The sequence below is a fragment of the Bubalus bubalis genome, chromosome 5 (genome assembly GCF_019923935.1).
Source record: "Bubalus bubalis isolate 160015118507 breed Murrah chromosome 5, NDDB_SH_1, whole genome shotgun sequence".
Taxonomy (NCBI): Eukaryota; Metazoa; Chordata; class Mammalia; order Artiodactyla; family Bovidae; genus Bubalus; species Bubalus bubalis.
Window position 1 is genome coordinate 85,023,234 of NC_059161.1, and position 22,221 is coordinate 85,045,454.

The following is a 22,221-nucleotide window of genomic DNA, read 5'->3' on the forward strand; positions in this document are numbered from 1 at the left end:
ATTTTGTCATCCAAGTTCAAAGTTTTATGAAGCATTCTAACTAGCTTCTTATGCACTCAGATGACTTGAATAAGAGTGATATTGGGCAGAATTAGAAAGAGTTTAGGACTATGGTGTGTCAGGATAAATATTTCTTTTTATTTGAACTGGAAAATAGGGTGGAAAAAAATCCAAATTATGGTTAAGCAAAATCTCTTGCTCTAATAATGGAATGAGGTTTGTAGACCTTAAAGTCTCAATGACTTGAAATCAACTAGATCTCCATTGAACACAAATTCTGGAGATTTGTGATATTTAATTGTCAGGACATAATCAGGAAATGGCTTTAGATTAAGCTTTAAATTATTATATCAAATTTGGAAATACACATAACAAGACAAAAAGAAGTTTAAAACTATAGACGAAACTTTAATATATTTGACAATTGATGAACTCTTTTGAAAGAGGGGTTCTCGCGTAATCTCTTTTAATTATAGTCAAAAGAAGAATGTTCAAAGAAAACAATGAAGGGATAAAAGCCTACCTTCACTTTTTCTTTCTCTCACTTTTATAGTTTTCCATATATGTCAGAGAACTATACAGCACATTAAATTTTCAAGGAAATTTGAGATTCCATGGAAGTTTCTTAAAATGATTTTTTATTATATAAGACAAAATCCAGACACATCATTGTGTTGCATGTATCTGTATCTAGACACACACCCACACACAAACATATATACAGATAAAGAATATATGTGTCTGTTTAAAATATTTAACTTCTTTAGTTTATTGTGCATTTTGCATATAAGAGAAAATAAGACTGAATTCCAGATTATTCCTTTATAAAATATAAATTATGAGCAGAAAGCAATACATTAAATTTAGAAGAGTAAAATCCACCCTGTCTTCATTATATTAAAAATACCTCTTTCTCTAAAGTCTGGTTTTAAGCACAGGACACAGTTTATATATGATAGATAATAGGAATTAAGCAATCAAGTGGAAACTGTTAATTCATTCTTACCACATTTTATCTAATAAAAAAGAGAATCTGTGTGGTGTAATAGCATCTGAATCTGACACAAGGCAGATCCAAGGATGAGTTTATGAGGTTTGCACAGGGTTAAAGGGAATGAAATGTGGAAATACCCTGGTCCTAGCTACAGTGAGAGCCTTTTACCATCCCTAGACTTGAAGGGGCAAGGGAGGGAACAGTCTCCGGGTTTGTGATTTTAACCCTGGGAAAGAGATACACAGTAAGTAGTGTGGCCTTTAATTGAAGAATGCATCCACTGCTAATTTTGGCCCCAAAGATACATAGTCCAGGGAAAAGTATCCCATGTTCACTCTTTTTCTATCCTCTATTCTCCTGTGTATACTTTACATTGGTTTAATCCAACCAGAGACTGGATAGAATTTAACAGTGATATAATTCAGTGGCATGAGCTTTTAGGCCACAGTTCAAAATTAAATATAGCACATATATCTCAAGAGGCAAATTAAAATATTCAGCCCCGGAACAGACTGAAATTATTTCTTTTTTTAATCATAATTTTTCCTCCCTTTCCAAACCCATGCCTAGTTATCTTCAGTGCTCAATAAATATTTGTTGAATATATGAATGTCCATAAACCCTATTTTTGCTATTAAATAAGTCATAATTATTTTGTATGCATGGAAGAAAGCTTCTGCTATTAAATGGGCTAGCTTCAAACTAGCATCAATTCCTAGGCATTTATAATCAACTTTTTCAGAGGTAACTTCATTGCCTTAGGAATGGTATCATAATATCTTTATTCTCTTTTACTTTTTTAAAAGTTCTCTATCTTCTTAAGCCTTATTTATTTTTTTAAATTTAAATTTATTTATTTTAATTGGAGGCTAATTACTTTGCAATTTGTATTGGTTTTGCTTATTGTTCTACTTTATTTTGGAAACATTCAGATTTTCTTGTTTTGGCAGAAAATTAATTTCCACCTGGATTTCTCATAAGAGTATTTAATGCTTTATTCTTTATCCTAAATCTACTCATTTTACAGATGCTTACTCTTTAAACATGTAGTTTACATTATATAGTACTGAACTTCCCTGGAGGCTCAGACAATAAAGAAGCTGCCTGCAATGCAGGAGACTCAAGTTTGATCCCTGGGTCAGGAAGATACTCTGGAGAAGTGAATGGCAATCCAGTCCAGTATTCTTGCCTGGAGAATCTCATGGAAAGAGGAGCCTAGTGGGCTGCAGTCCATAGGGTCACAAACAATTGGACATGACTAACACTTACTTACTTACTTACATTACATTTTTCTTAAATTTAGGACTCTCTCATTAATGTGTGAACATATTTTATAAATAAATGCTTAGTGAGTGATAAATGTATAGTAATTGAAATGTTTCTATTATGTCTATAGTAGATTGAAACGAGGGACTGAATGTCCAATGGTGTTATGAGAGTTATCTGCTATTTTTTATGAAAACAACAATATGAAAGAAACCGAGTAACAGATATTGTAAGTGGTTAATATGTACCTTTCTTAACACACCAAAGAAATACTAAAGCAATATGACAAATGATTCTTAATGAAAATTCCAGAAGGACAGAAATGGTATGGACCTGACAGAAGCAGAAGTATTAAGACAAGGTGGCAAGAAAACACAGAAGAACTATACAAAAAAGATCTTAACAACCCAGATAACCAGGATGGTGTGATCACTTACCTAGAGCCAGACATCCTGGAGTGCAAAGTCAAGTGGGCCTTAGGAAGCAAAGCTAGTGCAGGTGATGGAATTCCAGCTGAGCTGTTTCATATCCTAAAAGATGATGCTGTGAAAGTGCTGCACTCAATATGCCAGCAAATTTGGGAAACTCAGCAGTGACCACAGGACTAGAAAAAGGTCAATTTTCATTCCAACTCAAAGAAAGGCAATGTCAAAGAATGACAGGGAACAGCCAAGTCAAATTGAGAGCTTTCTAAATATAAGTAAAAATATAAGAAGAATCTTAAAGCTTTTCTAGAAATTTTTGAGGATCTGAATTGAAGCTAGGCTTGCTCTAGTATAGTGAGCTTAGGTAGAAAAGGGGGAGAGTGAAATAACTTAAGGATGAAGACAGGCAAATGTACCATAAGGGGGTCCTTTAGAGAACATCAGACAAACACTTGGTATTTTCCGGGATACCATCCCATTCTTTATGAACACAACATATGCATTTCACACAGCAACTTTTTTGAAGTAGGTGTTACTATTCAGGTTTTAGAGGTCAGTAAACAGAAGCCTATCCAGGGTCACACATTTAGTAACTGGTAGAGTTAGGATTCAAAACCAGGTCTTTGAGTCAAATGATGCCTCTGTTCTTATGCCCTACAATGTGCTATAATACAGTGACCTTATTTGTTTTGCCTAGTAAATTAAACTTATTTGATACAAGGAAAGTCATTTACTTATCTTTCCACTTACTTCATGAATACCCTGTGTATGTATTTTTAATTAGCAATTAATTTTCTAGATAAACTTATCCAAATATGAATTAAAATACTTCAAAGTCATGATAAGAACATACATTTGTATTTGCAGTGTACCTTAAATGCAGACAATTTCTCATTAGATTCATTTTTTTTGTCCTCCTTGGTGAAATCTGATAGAAATAAAATAGAAGATTTAGAAAATACTAAAATATTTTAGCATTAGGATCATGGCCAAACCAACGACCACACTTTACAGTTGAGAAACCTAACCATGTGGTTAACAGAATTTTTAATTCAGTACCAAAGGTAAACAGATAAAATGCAAAACTGTATCAAATATTTGACTGTTTTCCCTATGTAATACAGAACAACTATTTAAAAGTTGTGTGGAATGGGGAGGGAGGAGGGAGGAGGGTTCAGGATGGGGAACACATGTATACCTGTGGTGGATTCATTTTGATATTTGGCAAAACTAATACAATTATGTAAAGTTTAAAAATAAAAAAAAAAAATAAAAAAAGATAAAAAAAATAATAAAATAAAAGTTGTGTCTATTTTTTCATGTTGAAAGACTTTCCTGCTAGATGGTCTGTGAAATTTGAAATTACAGTGAAGAATCTGACATCTCCTGACAGAAATGCCTAAATTACATGAATAATAGAGAAGTACAAGATTTAGAGCAGAAAGACTTCAGTTTGGACCACAATTCTGCCTCCAAATTTCTGTGTGATTTGGGGCATATCTCTCTGTGAGTTATAATTGCTCTATCTGAGAAATGAGTGACTGATCTAAGTTGATAATTTTATGCTAAGGTTCCCCTAGAGAAACAGAGTATATATATATATATATAAAATATATATATACAATAGTGGAGGTTTCTTAAAAGCAAGTCACTGAGAAGAGCAGGTGGAGTTCTTGGGCAGAAAATGAAGCTGCAATCCACAAGCAGAATTTCTTTTTCTTCAAGGAAACCTCAGTTCTGTTCTCAAGGCCTAGAGATTAACACATTAATTAATTGAAGTAAAATAGAGAAAGACAAATGTCATATAATATCACTTATATGTGAATCAAATAATGCTACAAGTGAATTTATTTACAAAGTAGAAAGATTCACAGATGTATTTATTGTACTTATTTTAAAACACTTGCCTACTAATTCAAGCATCTGGATTGTTAGTGTATCTATTTCCATTGAATTCATTTTCTTTTTTTTAAATTAATTTATTTATTTTAATTGGACGCCAATTACTTTATAATACTGTGGTGGTTTTTGGCATACATTGACATGAATCAGCCATGCGTGGACATGTGTCCCTGCTTCTGAACGCCCCCCCCACCTCCCTCCCCATCCCATCCCTCAGGGTCATCCCAGTGCACCAGCCCTGAGTGCCCTGTCTCATGTATCGAACCTGGACTGGCGATCTAGTTCATATATGGTAATATACATGTTTCAGTGCTATTTTCTCAAATCATCCCATCCTCGCCCGCTCCCACAGAGTCCAAAAGTTATTCTTTATCTCTGTGTCTCTTGTCTTGTCTCGCATACAGGGTCATTGTTACCATCTTTCTAAATTCCATATATATGCATTAATATACTGTATTGGTGGTTTTCTTTCTGACTTACTTCATTCTGTATAATAAGCTCCAGTTTCATCCACCTTATTAGAACTGATTCAAATGCATTCTTTTTTAATAGCTGAGTCATATTCCATGGTGTATATATACCACAGGTTTCTTATGATTAGGGGAGTGGGGCATATTTTCCTATTCTTTCACATACCCAGTATTATCTCCCATGCTATGAAAATAAGATACGATACATTGTGAAGACTCTGGATTTTGTTATTATACCCTGAAGTGTGTTAAGTTTTTTGGTTCTATTCAGTCAAGTTAAATCGCTGTCATATCCAATTCCTTGTGACCCCATGGACTGCAGGATGCCAGGCTTCCCTGTCTATTACCAACTCCCAGAGCTTACTCAAATTCATGTCCATTGAGTCAGTGATGCTATCCAACCATCTCGTACTCTATCATCCCCTTCTCCTCCCACCTTCAATCTTTTCCAGCATCAGGTTTTTTTCCAATAAGTCAGCTCTTCACATCAGGTGGCCAAAGTATTGGAGTTTCAGCTTCAGCATCAGTCCTTCCAATGAATATTCAGGACTGATTTCCTTTAGGATGGACTGGTTGGATCTCCTTTCAGTCCAAGGGACTCTCAAGAGTCTTCTCCAACACCACAGTTTAAAAGCATCAGTTCTTTGGTGCTCAGCTTTCTTTATAGTCCAACTCTCACATCCATACATGACTACTGGAAAAATCATAGCTTTGACTAGATGGACCTTTGTTGGCAAAGTAATGTCTCCACTTTTTAATATGCTGTCTATATTGGTCATAACTTTTCTTCCAAGAAGCAAGCGTCTTTTAATTTCATGGCTGCAGTCACCATCTGAGGTGATTTTGGAGCCTCAAAAAATAAAGTCTGTCACTGTTTCCATTGTTTCCCATCTATTTGCCATTAAGTGATGGGGCCAGATTCCATGATCTTAGTTTTCTGAATGTTGACTTTTAATCCAACTTTTTCACTCTCCTCTTTCACTTTCATCAAGAGGCTTTTTAGTTCCTCTTCACTTTCTGCCATAAGGGTGGTGTCATCTGCATATCTGAGGTTATTGATATTTCTTCCAGAAAACTTGATTCCAGCTTGAGCTTCTATTAAGTAGTTATTGGTTCTGTTAAGTAGTTAAATTATTGAGATGCCACTCTCAACTTATAATTTGGTTGAATATTTTGTTAGAATGGGTCTATTTTGGCTTTCCTTTTATTTTTAGGATGAATATGTTATTGTTTACTCCTGATGCTGAGAGGGATTGGGGGCAGGAGGAGAAGGGGACAACAGAGGATGAGATGGCTGGATGGCGTTACCGACTCGATGGACATGAGTTTGGGTAAATTCTGGGAGTTGGTGATAGACAGGGAGGCCTGGCGTGCTACAATTCATGGGGTCACAAAGAGTTGGACATGACTGAGCGACTGAACTGAACTGAATACTTTACTAGAATCTACTCCTAAATTGGGCCTTTTTTGCATTTCAATTAGAAAGTCTTGTATGCTTTAAAGTCCTGTTCATTTTTAGGACTTGAACTCTAAGCTCTTTTATCCTTAGAGTGCATGGCTCCTGCAATCCTTTCTCACTTCTTTCGGTTTTCTAATTATTGACTTCTTACATCCTTACAGTGTTTACCTGCATATGCCTAAGTAAGTCGGAGAAGGCAATGGCACCCCACTCCAGCACTCTTGCCTGGAAAATCCCATGGACGGAGGAGCCTGGTGCTCTGCAGTCCATGGGGTCGCTAAGAGTCAGACATGATTGAGGACTTCACTTTCACTTTTCACTTTCATGCAATGAAGAAGGAAATGGCAACCCACTCCAGTGTTCTTGCCTGGAGAATCCGAGGGACGAGCATTCCTGGTGGGCTGCCGTCTACGGGGTCACACAGAGTTGGATACGACTGAAGCGACTTAGCAGCAGCAGCAGCAGCAGCAGCAGCAGCCTCAGTGTCAGCCAAAGATGTGAAGGGAATTTATTTAGAGCACCTCTCTTGGTGCTTCCTCTTTTCACATATTTCCCCTGTAATCTCCATTTTCTCTAGTTTCTACCATCCCTGTTCCCTGACCTCTAAGTCCCAAAACACCACAACTATCTGCTTGAGTTCTCACTGCCTCATATGTGGACTGGTGTTGCACTCAGGGAAAGTCATACACAGATGGATCTCATCCAATGTCATTGTCTTCTTTCGAGGGTCAGACCTCTTCCAGTCTCTGCCTACCATAACAGAGAAGAACAAGTCTATCTCCAAAATTGATCTCTTCCTTTAATTTGAAGCTTTATGCTCTGTTGCATATGTTTAGACATGCTGGTTCTGTAGCTTTGTCTCATCAGTAAAAAAAATTTTGCCTATAGACTGAAATGTACATAATGCCTCTTTCCCAAGCCTCTGTCTCTCAGGCTTGACCTTTAAAGCCATGTACATTCTTATGGAGGTAAAATGTTGCAGAGCAGAACATAACATTTATCTAATTGAATGTTTGCAGGAGCAATGTGACCAGACCTACATTGATAGCTGCAAAAACACAGAATTATCACATCTCCTCCGAGGTCTGGTCAGTGCCAAGAAGTCCGTAACAACCAGCCACAGCTCCTCCACTTTTAGTATAAAAATAGTCTGAATTCAAACTCTTGCAGGGTTGGTTCTTTGGGACTCTAGTGCACTACATTCTAGGTTTGCTGCCTTTCTAAGTAAACTTGCCATTCCTTGCTCCAACACCTGGTCTCTCAATTTATTTGCCTGTCTTGCTATGAGCAGTATGAGCTCAGATTTAGTAACACAACTTTTGGTCACACAGTTGTTTTGATATTTTTCCCCAGCTTTTAGAATTGTTACACATGGCAGGTTTAGTTCAATTAAAACTATTCCATTATAACCAGAATCAGAATCTGAATCAATTTCTTTGTGTGAACACCCAGGTGTGTTACTATCCTTGACTCTGTGTGTGTGTGTGTGTGTGTGTGTGCATGCTTCTGAGTTTCTCTCTTAATAATAGTTTTTAAATCTATGTACAATGAAGGACTATTTTTCTAAAAAAAAAAGCTATGCTAGAAACTAGAGTATATGAGGGGGTATAAGATCATTCTCTGTTATTAGAATCCTTTCAATTTATTTAGTCATTTAGCAAAAGTCTTATGTGACTATATATAGTAAGGACCATGCTAAGCAATAAGGATATTGAAATAAGTGACTACAGATGTGTAAATCAATGAATCGCAATATCATAAACTCAGTGATATTGTATTAAATCTCTAAAACAGATTTCAAATATCATTTTGTGTTTGACTAGAGAGATAGTTCTATTTTATAAGCATAAATCAAACTTGCTATTCCTTTTACTATCTGAGAGACATGAAAATGTCAGTTTCCAGGGACTTATTCTGCATAATTTCAGGATATGATAATTCTTTTTTCATTAAGCTCCTTGAATGATTCTGATGTATAGCAAGGCTTAGGAACCAGTGTTTTGTATCACATATGCATATTAGGATACTTTTGCCCAAAGGCCCAGGAAAATTTTATTTCTAGTTGTAAGTAAAGGGATATTTTCTATATTAACTTCCCAGTTGTGTTTTGAAAAGTATCTCCATCCTTGATCTGAAAGACGTTGGTATTACTAGCTCTGCTATTTTACAAAGTTGTGTGCCACAGTATTGCTTTAAAATTGTTCTAGAAAACTTAATACAGCACACAGAATAATTATCGGACAATCATCTATAAATGGAAGAACAGAAAGACTCAGAATGTCTGAGGACAATGATCTTATCTGTTTTACATCTAATGTGCTCATGTGCCCTGTCGTGTACGACTCTTTGCAACCCCATGGACTATAGCCCTCCAGGCTATTCTGACCACAGGTCTAGGCAACACTACTGGAGTGGGTTGCCATTTCCTTCTGCAGTGGATCTTCCCTACACAGGGGTGGAATCCGCATCTCTGGTGTCTCCTGCATTGGCAGGTGTATTCTTTACCACTACACCACTTGGAGAGCCCTGTATCTAGTGAGTAGGAAGCAATATATATCGATACATTTTGGACAAATGAGTGATTAGTTTTATTGAATGAATGATTAGTTTTCATTCAATAATTATCTCTTTTGCATTGACTGTATTGGATAAGTAAAAGCTGTGTGATGGTGAGAATGAGAAAACAAAACCAACAGTTTCTGCTTTCAAAGAGTTTTTTTATTCTACTAGGAAAATTCTTATGCTGCCATATGAGGACCCAAACATGTCTGCTAGTTGGCCACTCTCTCTTCCTCCGCAATGCTCATCTCCTCAGCTGCATGTAGTTTAATTCAGCAGGGGCATGTCTCGCTACATAAGTATAAAGGACTAACTTCTGAGCAACTAACTGGTCAAGGATGAGCATTATATTATGCTTTTATTCTATAGAGCTGAGAGAAGAAAAAGTAGATTGAAAAGCATGTTCATCGAAAAGAAATACTTTTGACTTTGCTTTTCACTGTTTTAATCTACACAGTGGAATAAATTCTCCTTCAACCTCTTGATGTCATTGCTGGAGTCAAAACCTTAAAATAATTTTTATGTCTATGGTAAATGTCTTCACTAAAAATTTGGTGCTTCACAAACTATACTATCAGAGTGGCAGCTACTTCTTTCCCTGAATTCATTGTGCAAATTTGACATCCTCTCCTTGAACTCAGAGAAAGGGGTATGATTAGGTTGATTTTTAGCTAAATAACTTTGAAGAGAAAGCCTAGTGATGGGTAAGATAATTATACTAGACAAATTGGGAAAGGAGTCTCAAAAATGAATAGAGGAATTCATGCAAGGAGGCACTCTGGAAAAATAATTATATAAGTATGTTTTCTTAACAGCAGCTAATCAAGTATTTAGCCAGACTCAGGACTTTCATTTAATTCCTGAAAAGAATTACACTTCTATTGATGTCCTCTTTGTAGGATTCAGTTTAAAAATGAACATATATAAGATTTCAATTGATGTATGTGGGATGAAGCTATCAGACATTATATTATTAAAAATTCTGCTGAACTTTCTGGTTCCATTTCTTAAGAAATAATCTTAGAGGTAATATTTGAATTTCCTGTAATTTTATTTCAGAAACATTTCAAGAGAGTTGGTCTGAATTCAGGATTTAGGCCTAATTGACAAAAGACTAATGAGCCTCAGGGACAGCCTTGGCAGTGAAGTTTTCCCATGAAGCAGATATCAAGCTTCTCTCTAAAATGAGGAAACACTGAGACAGCTAGACCTTCAGAGAATTTCAGCAATGTATATAACTTATTCTGAATTAGATTTTAAATCTCAATACTAGTATTATTTCCAACAGATTCTAACACTATAACTTATAAATAAGACTGTGATAAGAATGCATTCATGATAAACTAATACAAATATCTGAAAAATTATTTATATTGTTTCAAATGCGAGCACAATCGACTTTCCTTAACAAGAAATAAGGCTGATTCTAAAGGAACTTGAAAGCAAGGACTGTTTACCTATATCTTTTAGAAAAAAAAATTATGTTAAAATAAATAAAAATAAGTTAGTTCTAAATAAATACATATATTCAAAGCCTAAAATTAAAAAAATATTAAAGTTAGTTAAGAAATATTCAACTTATAAGCAAAATATCCAAGATTGAACAAAAAATATGTATCCTGGTATTTGGTATAGCACTTGACTTTATAATGAGCAATAGTTTTAGACAATACATAAAATTATCATTACTGAAGATATGATATTAAGAGAAGATGGCCATTTTTGCTTTAATTACTATTATCTGTGAGAGGATGTTAGGATGCAAAGCAGGAACTTGTCATTTATTTATCATTCTAAACATTGCCTACCTAGTGGATAAATATATAATGAAATTCTATTGGCATAGAAAATTAGGAAATGTCTAATTTAATTCAAGTCTATTCATATTTTAGTGATGTGTTTTCCACTCTAGAAAATTTGTAGAACAGAAGCTAAACAGGGAATATTATCAAAATGAATAGTTGAAATTCATTCAGGAAGCTCTTCATTCTGACTTAAAGCCGCTCTGAACTAAAAGAGATATATCTCAAATTTGTCTATTTTTCTTCCTATCTATTATTACTTTCCTGGTCCAATGATGTACTTTCCTGCTTGGTCTCATTTCAGGACTTTTGACTGAATATGAAGTATTCAGAACTTCCTCTGAGAATATATGTCAGGCCATATCTCACTTTCTTCAGTCATTTCCCTTTTCACCAGGAAATAAATTGAAAATCCTCACTGTGAGTTTAAGTCCCTTAGGATTCTTACTACCTCACCACATGCCTACAGGTAGCTCCAATCCCACTGACTTTCTTTTTCTCACAAAAAAAAAACCCAAAAAACTCACAAAACATTTTTTTCCAACATGGGGCTTCGGTTTTTGTTCTACTCTTAGTTTGGAAAATTCTTTCTTTGCTGTAGTAAGGTTATTCCCTTCCCTCTTCTGTTTATCTTAAATGTTAACTTCTTAGAAAAGTCTTTCATAACTATTATATGCACAATATATTTCTGTTTTTACACTTCTGTCTTTTCTATCTTTCATCATACTATTATTCTCCATCACACTTCCTGGGATTGCTGACTGCCAATTCAGGGATACTGACTCCCTAGATTCTAAGTAAATGACCTTTGAATCAGAATATATATGTATAATAAAGAGGCATAATTCTTTCTTGGAGGTGTGCAACTCATGCTGTACATAATGGATCCTGTTATCTTTGCACACATAACTGATTATATTTTAAATAAACATTCCTGCATCTACTTGTTTACTCTGGCTTGTTTATCAGCCTAGAAACTCCATAAGAGCAAGAGTCATATCCATTTACTTATATATAAGGACTTCCCAGGTGGTGCTAGTGGTAAAGAATCTTCCTGCCAATGCAGGAGACTGAAGAGATGCAAGTTTGATCTCTGGATTGGAAAGATTCCCTGGAGGAAGAAATGGCAACCCACTCCAGTACTCGCCTGGAGAATTCCATGAACAGAGGAGCATGGCGGGTTATGGTCCATGGGACTAGAGAGAGTCAGACACCACTGAGCGACTAAGCAAAGCATAAACAAGACTTGCATGTAGAAAGCCCCCATTAAATACTTTTTAAATGAATGAATGGAGTTATAACTTAATAGACAAGAAACAGTAAGAGCAAGATGGAACATTTTTATATAACTTCTGAAAAGTGAGTTTTTCTTTCTAAGAAAATAAATGCAAAGATACTTCAGAACGTAACATTAGATAACTGACCAAATGACTGTGAGAATTTAAGCTTGGTTAGTTTTTTTTTTTTTTTTTTTCCCCAGAACCCCATATCCTAAATACTAAATTAAAAAACCTGCAAATAACTTTTTAATTTTATCTTTTCAGCTTTATTGGGTTGTTATTGACATATTACATTATAAAACTTTAACATATACAACATAATGAGTTGATATTTGTATATATTGTGAAATGATTACAAATATAAGTTTAGCTAACATCCATCACATTATGTGGCTACATTTTCTTTTTTTTCCTTTTGGTAAGAACTTTTGAGACCCTAATTTCTTAGCAAGTTCTCAATATAAAATACAGTATTGCCAACTATAGTTAGGATTTACTTATAACTAGAAGTTTGTAACTTTTGACCCCATCACATAATTCCTCCTTCTACCACTTCTGGCAACTACCAATCTGATCCCTGCTTCTATGAGTTTGGTTTTGCATTTTTGTTGTTTTTTTTTTCCACATTACACATATAAGTGAAATTATGCAATATTTGTCTTTCACTTAGTGTAATTCTCCCAAATCCCATGAACACTGTTACAAATGGCAGGATTTCCTTCTTTTTATGACTGATTTTAAATTTCTTGAATTAATTTTGACCTGAGATACTTTTGGAACAAGTTCTAAAGTAGAAGTCATCCAAAATAGGAATGTTAAATAGGAACTGAATTCAGTATAAAAACATTTCTCAGGCTCTGATTTTTATTTTGATGACAGTAACTTTAATCTGTCATGTGGAAATTTTTGACAAAGGGTAAAAGACTTAGGGAGCCATTTATGTAGAGACACACATACACACACATATGCAAGTAATTCTTGACCAGGCCAAGAATGGAAGATAGTTTATACTAGTGATTAGGTAAACATCCCTCCAATATTGTATTTTCATCACCTCCTTATTTTTTATCTTTTCATTCCAATAATTGTATGGAGCATTGATGTTTTTTTTTAAATAGCTCTCACTGTTTAGAAAAGTGCACTTGGTTGTACAATTTAACTACTCTAAAACATTAAGGACTTCCCTGGTAGCTCATACGGTAAAGCGTCTGCCTACAGTGCGGAAGACCCAGGTTCAATCCCTGGGTTGAAAAGATCCTCTGGAGAAGGAAATGGCAACCCACTCCAGTACTCTTGCCTGGAAAATCCCATGGACAGAGGAGCGTGGTAGGCTACAGTCCATGGGGTTGCAAAGAGTCAGACACAACTGAGTGACGTCACTCAAAACATTTTAAATAGTTAAGAAATGGGTGTAAGAAAGAGGAGCATATGTCCCCTTATAACAATAAATATCAACTCCCTCCCAGTTTTAAGCTTTATACATCATCATTTTTGAGTACAGAATTTTGACAAAGCTTAAACATTTTTACATACTTTACACAGTAAACATAATACTACACATTGCAAACCATCTCCTATGAGCCTTTTCTTGTAAATAAAGTTTTATTGTAACCAGGCATATTCATTTGTATTTGCCTTGGGTAGGCCTGCTTTTGCACTACACTGGTAATATTCTATACATTTGACAAACACTATTTGGTCCAAAGCCCAAAATATTCACTGTTTAGACCTTTAAAGAAAAGTTTTCCGATCTCTGTAATAGTTGTAACACTTTCACTTTATGTCAAATGTCACCAGATGCTTAAATGTTTTCTGATAAATTTTTTTCGTGGGCTTTGAATATTATTACAAGACTCAAAAGGGTAACAATTTCTTGGTTGCATGAAGACAGACATCAGCAAAGACACATAAACAACCTGAAAGACTGAATCATCTTTCAAACTCCTGCTGCTGCTAAGTCGCTTCAGTCGTGTCCGAATCTGTGCGACCCCATAGACGGCAGCCCACCAGGCTCCCTCGTCCCTGGGATTCTCCAGGCAAGAACACTGGAGTGGGTTGTCATATCCTTCTCCATCTTTCAAAAGGCCTATTTTAATTTCCATCTATGTGTGACTGTAATGAATCTAGACCAGTGATCAAAAATAAAGAATAAGGTCAAGAATCATTGACAGTATTTGTAATTAAAGTCTGTGCTAGATGCTAAGTATAGAATCGATGCTTTGGAATTGTGATGTTTGTTGGAAACAACTCTTGAGGGTCCCTGGGACTACAAGGGGATCAAGCCAGTCAATCCTAAAGGAAAGCATCCCTGAATATTCATTGGAAGGACTGTTGCCAAGCTGAAGCTCCAATGCTTTGGCCACCTGGGCAGAAAGCCTACTCACTGAAGAAGACCCTGATGCTGGGAAAGACTAAGGCAAAAGGAGAGGGGCTGGCAGAGGTGAGATGGTTAGACAGCATCATCAACTTAAGGGACTTGAATTTGAGCAAATACTGGGAGGTAGTGGAGGAGAGAAAAGCCTGGTGTGCTGCAGTCCATGAGGTCTCAAAACAGTTGGACATGACTTAGCAACTGAACAGCAACCACCAAAAGGTGAGAGTTCAAAAGACACACGGAAATTATGGCCTTCACTGATCCCCCATGCTCAAAAGCATAGTTTAGAGAGAGCAATACATCAGGAGCAAGTAGACATCAGAAGCTGGTATAAAGGGCACTGTAGGAATTGCACACTCAGGTGAGAATAAAAGGAACTAAAGAAGGAAATGCAGGGGTTTAAACACCAGAGAGAAAAACCAAAAATAAGAGCTCATGGAAAGAGAGAGAATGGAAAGATCAGACTGGTAGTTGCCAGAGGTGGTAGGTGGAGGAATTATGTGAGGAGGTCAAAAGTTACAAACTTCTAGTTATAAGTAAATCCTAACTATAGTTGACAATACTGTATTTTATATTTAGAAAGAGAAACAGATAGGGGCACCAGAGCTGAGTAATCTTATTACTCAGGTTCCTTTATAACAAAACCAAGTCAAGAGCTGAGCAGGGACAGCCTCTCTACTGATCATCCATTTTCCAAATGACATTTTTGCCTTTCTTTGACCTTACCACAAATTGCACCCTCTGTCCCACTCAACAGAAGCTCATTCAGTCCCTGATTGTTTTAATCATTAGTCTTTTTTTCCCCCATTTTTAAAACTAATGTTCTTTGAATTAATGAGTGAGACACTTGAAACTACTTGTGTGACCTAACTCCAGTGAGTCAGAATGCCATTTTGTCTCTTTGCTCTGATTTGTTTTGGATCTTTTTCTATTCTGTATTCTGACTCGAAGTCAGTCCCAGATCATGGAGGCAATTCTTGTTTTAGCCCTTTATTTTTCCACAAGTCATTTCATATATTATAGAACTGTGATTATCAATTCTAACAGGTTCAGTGTCCTTATTCAGTAACTTTATGATATAAAGTCTCCTTTAGTATCCTAACATAATTCACAGAAACTATTAAACACTTATTCATATTACTTAAAAATCAATATAATGTCCTAACAGTAATGATTGTAATTGTCATTCAATATGTAAATGCTTCAGCATAGTGACTTTGTAAAATGTAAGGAAATGGCCATATGCTTGGTCCTATAGATATAATGAATATTAATGAATAAGGCATAAATTCAAATCCATAATTATAGAGGTGACTGAAATACCCAAAACTGACATTGCTTCTCATGCTATGATCTTTCTAAAGGTGAACAACCCATTTAAAATTCCAAACAAAATAAAAAATAATGTTCCCTCTAGTTATAGAGTATCACATTCCTGGAAAATTTAATGAAAATAAAAACTAATGTGGATTCAAAGATTATATAGTGATACATTTTAAGATTATATTTCTATGAGATGTTTTATGCATTAATAAATATGTATACACATATTTCAAAGTGCCATGGAATGCAGGATGCTGTTTTGATAAGTGGGATATTCTAAGACTACCTTAGGGATACTAGCATTCTTGCCTATTATCTCCTTGCCCTTGACAACAGTGCCCTCCTTACTGTGACAACAAAAATACCCTAAGGACACAGTACCTCATTAAGATAAAGCGAGGAGCAAAGCACACGGAGTCCCTGCTCGGCCTCCATTGCCTGCTCCTACCACCACGCTACAGTTTTGGAGTGCAAACTAAAGGAGTTTACCACTATGAAAAATAAGCCCCTAAGGAAAATTCCAGAAGTAAACTAACATCTCTAACATGATAGCTTATTTACAAGAATTAAATTTGCTACAGATAGAAGGTAGAAATAAGAGAGGGGTTGATTATGACTTGAGGGAATATGTCGGTGAGAAGCAGGACAGCCCTGGGACACAGAATGGCATGGACACATGGCCATATAGATAATTACTTCATGCACACAATATAAAGTTTAGCAATAGGATCGGAATTATCAGTGAGTACTCACTGATAATGTACATTGATGACTTAAAATAAAAGAAGCCGAATGGCTGTTGGCAACTTCCTTACTTTGTATTTAAAGTTTCTGTTCAAAACATTGATAATGATATTGTAAAATAATCAGCCTCCAATTAAAATAAATAAATTAAAAAAATAAAAAAAAAAACTAATGCATTTTCCAAGGAGATGATAATAATTACATTCCTGAATTTGCCTTCTGTTTACATTTTAAAAAGCAAATGTAAGTTTTGTATTTTTTGTGCTTTAAGTACAGGGACTATCAGTAGAAAGTGAGGTTCCAAAAGTGAAATATAAAATGGTGAAATTCCAAGTACTTGTAAAGTTCCAGAAGATTTTGTTTATTAACCTACTTCTGAAACCAGAAACAAAACCTGTGGATCAAAAAAAAAAAAAGTTACCTGGCATTTTAGTAAACACAAACGTTGCCCACCATCAAGCCATCAGACACTGCTGCCACCCTGAGAGAATTCAGATGGAGAAAAACATGGTTCGGTCCTTTGGAGTTAAGGTGTATATCAAAGGGATGTTCTCAGTGAGCAACACTCCTGCATCTTTCCATAAATAGAAAGGCACTGAAATTTGAGATGTCTGTTTTTTTTTGTATGTGTGATTAGTAATCTTTTGACATTCAACTATATGTTGTTGTTGTTGTTTTTCAGCAAGAACTGCTATGTATCCTGGCTCCTCCCTTATCTCTTTGGAACAGTTCCCCAAAGATCTCTGAAAGGCTGGTTCCCAGGCTATAGTCTTCAGCCATGCCTCAAATAAAACATAACTCTCAGCTTTTAGGTTGTGCATTTTTTTTCAGTCAATAAAGCATAACATAAACATAATAGAAAAAAAGCAAGTGATGTGTGAGTTGGAAACTGGAACACAGGATAACTCAGGGATTTGCAAAGTCTTTTATCTACAGAGATATCTGTGGGAGAATTAAACAGTCTTACAATTCTCCTTCTATCATCCTTTTAACCACACATGCTAGATATTAAATATTTGCCCTTTTTGGGGTTTTTTTTTTTTGTGGGAAACTTTTTAAAGAAAATCTGCCAGTCTTACTATCACTCAGCATTTCTAATTTCTCTCACAGTATGAAGTCAAGTGAAAATATCTTTGCTTTTAATTTCCAAATAAAGGGATGTCATAATGAAATTTGAGGATTAGGAATGGCTGTGAACTTTAGTTTTCAATTTCATATTACTACTCTTCCTAAAGGGCTACAAAGATAATACTCAAGAGAAAATGGCAGGTTAATCGCTGAAAGGGATGTGCATCACAGAAACCCATGTGGTGGACACCTGGTCACACTTCTGTTTGTGGATTGCCACCTGAGGATTGGGCAAGAAACAGACATAACCAAAAGTAGTCAGACCTGGGATAAATCATTTAACACATACATCCATTTCCTTATTTTTGTTAATGACAAAATGCTCTTTTTCTGCCAGAAAATAACTAGAAGACTTTATAGGAGATTTTTGACTCATTTTATTGAATATTATTTTCTTCTAAGAATAATGATTTTTAGGCATTTATACTCCAAGCCACTATCTATCAGGAAAGGCAAAAGCCTTCATAATGGCTAAATTTATTTCAGATGATTTATGAATATATTTGACTATATTTCTCAGTGACTTTAGCAAAGCTGCAAAACCACAAAGCTTGATGTTTGAGATTATTTTTTTTTCATTCTGATAAAATTTAAAGTATACTACAAACAATTAAAATATGGGTAAAGCCTTTGTTCCTGTGTAGACACTTTACAAACTTTTAAGACTATATCATCATCTTTCCAACATGAAATACTCCCCAGCTGAAAAACTATGTTAGCGTAAAACAGTGGGGACTGAGTCAGGTTGAAAAGTTTGCTGGCAGAAATCACTTAGGAACTTTATAAGGCAAAGCACAGGAAAGACTTTTACACATAAAATTCTGGCCTTCGGATGAAACTGACTGAATATCACCAGGCATAATAACATCAGACTTGGATATGAGAGAGACGAAGATCACAATTCTCATTAAAATTGTCTTCAAAGAAAACAGCTAATAAAAAAAAAAAAAAAACAGAAAAAAAAACAGAAGAGATATGAATATTTGTAGGTTTAAGCACATAATTTGCTAGCACTTGGGCATTTGTCTCTAACAAAACTTTTGACTGTTGTCCATGAATATCGGTTACCATATAGGATTCTCAGGTTGTGCTTGTTGCTTTTGTACCTTCTCTGTTGCAAGGATTTAACTGTACCTTGCTCATTAAACTCATGTGAAATATTTTCTAATATATCACTAGGCAGTAAATTAGCTTGACTTTGCAAAGATTTATCAAGAAGCTTGATAATAAACTCTATCATTATTACACTTTTCCTTCCCCTTACATACACATATATGTATTGCTTTTTCCATTTGGTCTCACTTTGAATCAATCTAAAAAGATAAAATATAAGATCCAAATTTAGAAGCACTAGTAAGACAGCATACCTTTAAGAAGATTTATAGAGAGAAATTGGATCTCTGTGTCAGATATTAGAAGGGTTTTCAAAATCATATCATGAAGTCCGATGTTGCTAGCTTTGACGATTAATGATAGGTACTTTTTTTTATTGATTTAAGTTTTATGTCACCAACAAGAGACTGAACTGGAAGTTACAAAGTATTCTCTAGTGAATATTCAACAGCAATCTTCTCTACTATGATGATTTATGTATGGCATTGCACTGAGCTGAAAGACAGAATACATGGGCACTGCCTCCTGTTCCATTAAAAAAGAATAGAGCAACATTGAACAAGTCACTTTCTTTAACTCGCTGATTTTAATATTGCTTTCCCTCTAAGCTCCTTCATTACTGATTATGACTTATTGTGTGTGTGTGTGTATATATATATATATAAACACATTTCTGTATGATGGACATGACCTCTATTATATCAGAAAATCAAAGAACTAGAATCATGTGCTGTCCATTTGATAGTACACGATTATTCAAATTAAGAAATGCAGGTGTAGGTGATGTCATTGAAAATGGCAGAGTAGGGAACTCTGGGGTTCTGTTCCTCTCCAGAAACACTTAAAGATCTAGTAAAAACAGTCAGAATTAGTAGAACTGAGAGAGACAGTCAAAAATTTAGAGAAAATAGGAAAATTCTTAAAGACAGCTTAAACAGGGTAGAAATTCATTGTGGCCTTTTAGTTGACCTTGACGTCATCCATTTTCCTAGCATTGTCAAGTTCTTGAGGATGCCAGCCCACATTCCAGATGCGGGCATCTGATTTTTAAAGTAAATAGAGCAGACACAGTTCCCAAGACATAATTTGCTTTGGCCTGACAGATTTCCAACATCACTTATGCCAGGGCTTCCCTTTGTTTTGCCTACCTGGGAATTCTATCAGAAGCAGCTCTGAAAAACATTGAGAAATCAAGAAAAAGCTCCTGCTGTGCAGGGCAAAGAAACAATAGTTGAGGTACATAATAAACACATAGCTTGGAAAGAAAACATTGGTAGTGAGAATTTGGGGGAATAAGAGCTTTGAAAGGTTTCAGCATATACTGGGGCTACTAGAAAGGCCATGTGCATATGCAGGGCAAGAAATATGCTCAGAACAGATCCGAAGAGATCATAACATTCAACTTTGGCTAATCTTTAAGTTCACTACAAGCAGAAGGTAAAAGTTAAGATGGAATTGAAAATGGGCTGGCTGCAGCCAAGAATATTCTACTCAGCAAAGTTGTCCAAGAGATCTGAAGAAAAGATAAAGTGAAATGAAAGTCACTCAGTCATGTCTGACTCTTTGTGGAATTCTCCAGGCCAGAATACTGGAGGGGGTAGCCTTTCCCTTCTCCAGGGGCTCTTCCTAACCCAGGGATTGAACCCAGGTGTTCTGCATTGCGGGTGTATTCTTTACCACTGAGCCACCAGGGAAACCTAAAGAAGAGATAAAAATTGCTCTAAACAACAGCAACTGGAGAAGGCAATGGCACCCCACTCCAGTACTCTTGCCTGGAAAATCCCATGGATGGAGGAACCTGGTAGGCTGCAGTCCATGAGGTCGCTAAGAGTCTGACATGACTGAGCGACTTCACTTTCACTTTTCACTTTCATGCATTGGAGAAGGAAATGGCAACCCACTTCAGTGTTCTTGCCTGGAGAATCCCAGGGACTGGGGAGCCTGGTGGGCTGCCCTCTCTGGGGTCGCACAGAGTCGGACACGACTGAAGTGATTTAGCAGTAGCAGCAGCAGCAAGCAGCAGCAAACAACAGCAACAAAATGCTGAAGGAGCTCATCATCACTGGATTTATGCTAAAAGGGGTTATTCTTGATGAAACAAAGGATGCTGATTAGTGACAGGAAAGCATATAAAAATAGACAACTTTTTGGCACAGCAAATATAAAGTTAAATTCAGAATAAGCTATTGTAAATGGTGTTGGGTAAATCACTTATAAGTCTAGTATAAAAGTAAAAAAAATGTATTTTAAAAATTACAACTCTAATATATTAATGATTACACAAAGTAAAAAACACACAAATTATGACAGTAAAACCATAAAATGTTGGGAGAAGAACATTTATATCCATTTGCAATAAAATTATTATTAGCCTAAATAGGTTGCCATATTCTATGTAAGCCTCTGGTAAGCAAAAAGCAAAAGTCTATAATAGGCACATAAAAGATAAAGAGAAACATATCAAGAATATCACTTCAGAAAATCATCAGATCACAAAGAAAGAAAGCAAGGGATGAAGAAAGAAACAAAGAAATTACAAAATAACCAGAATACAGTAACTAAGCAACAATAGTTAAGTCCACACCTATAAACAATTGCTTAAATGTAAATGCACTAAATTATCCAATCAAAAGACCTAAGTGATTAAATGGATTAAAAACAAAAACAGGATGCTTGGGGCTGGTGCACTGGGATGACCCAGAGGGATGGTATGGGGAGGGAGGTGGGAAGGGGGTTCAGGATGGGGAACACATATACGCCCGTGGTGGATTCATGTTGATGAATACAATACAATATTGTATTCAATATTGTAAAGTAATTAGCCTCCAATTGGCCTCCAATTAAAATTAAAAAAAGACTCAAAATGCAGATAAATACTACCTACAAGAGACTCATCTCAGTTTTAATAACACAAATAGACTGGAAGTGAGGAAGTAGAAAAAGATATTGATTCAAATGGAAACCCAAAGAGGGCAAGTATAGCTATACTTAGCAAACAAAATAGACTTTAAATCAAAAGCTATAATGAGACAAAGAAGTTCACTCTATAATGATAAAATGTTATAAAGTGATAACAATTCATAAAGTTTACATAAAATTATAAATACATATGCACCTAATAACAGAACATCTATATATTAAACAATTATTTACAAGAGAATTCAAAAGAAAAATATGTATAAATAAGTTTTACCAAGGAAATGAAAGATCTATAACCTGAAAACTGAAAGTCATTGATGAAGAAGACAAAAATAGATGGTAAGATTCCATATTCATGAATTTGAAGAACTAATATTGTTAAAATGTCCATATACTGCAAAGCAATCTTCATTATATCCCTATCAAAAGTAAAAGAAAAAAAAAGTCCTAAAATTTGCATGGC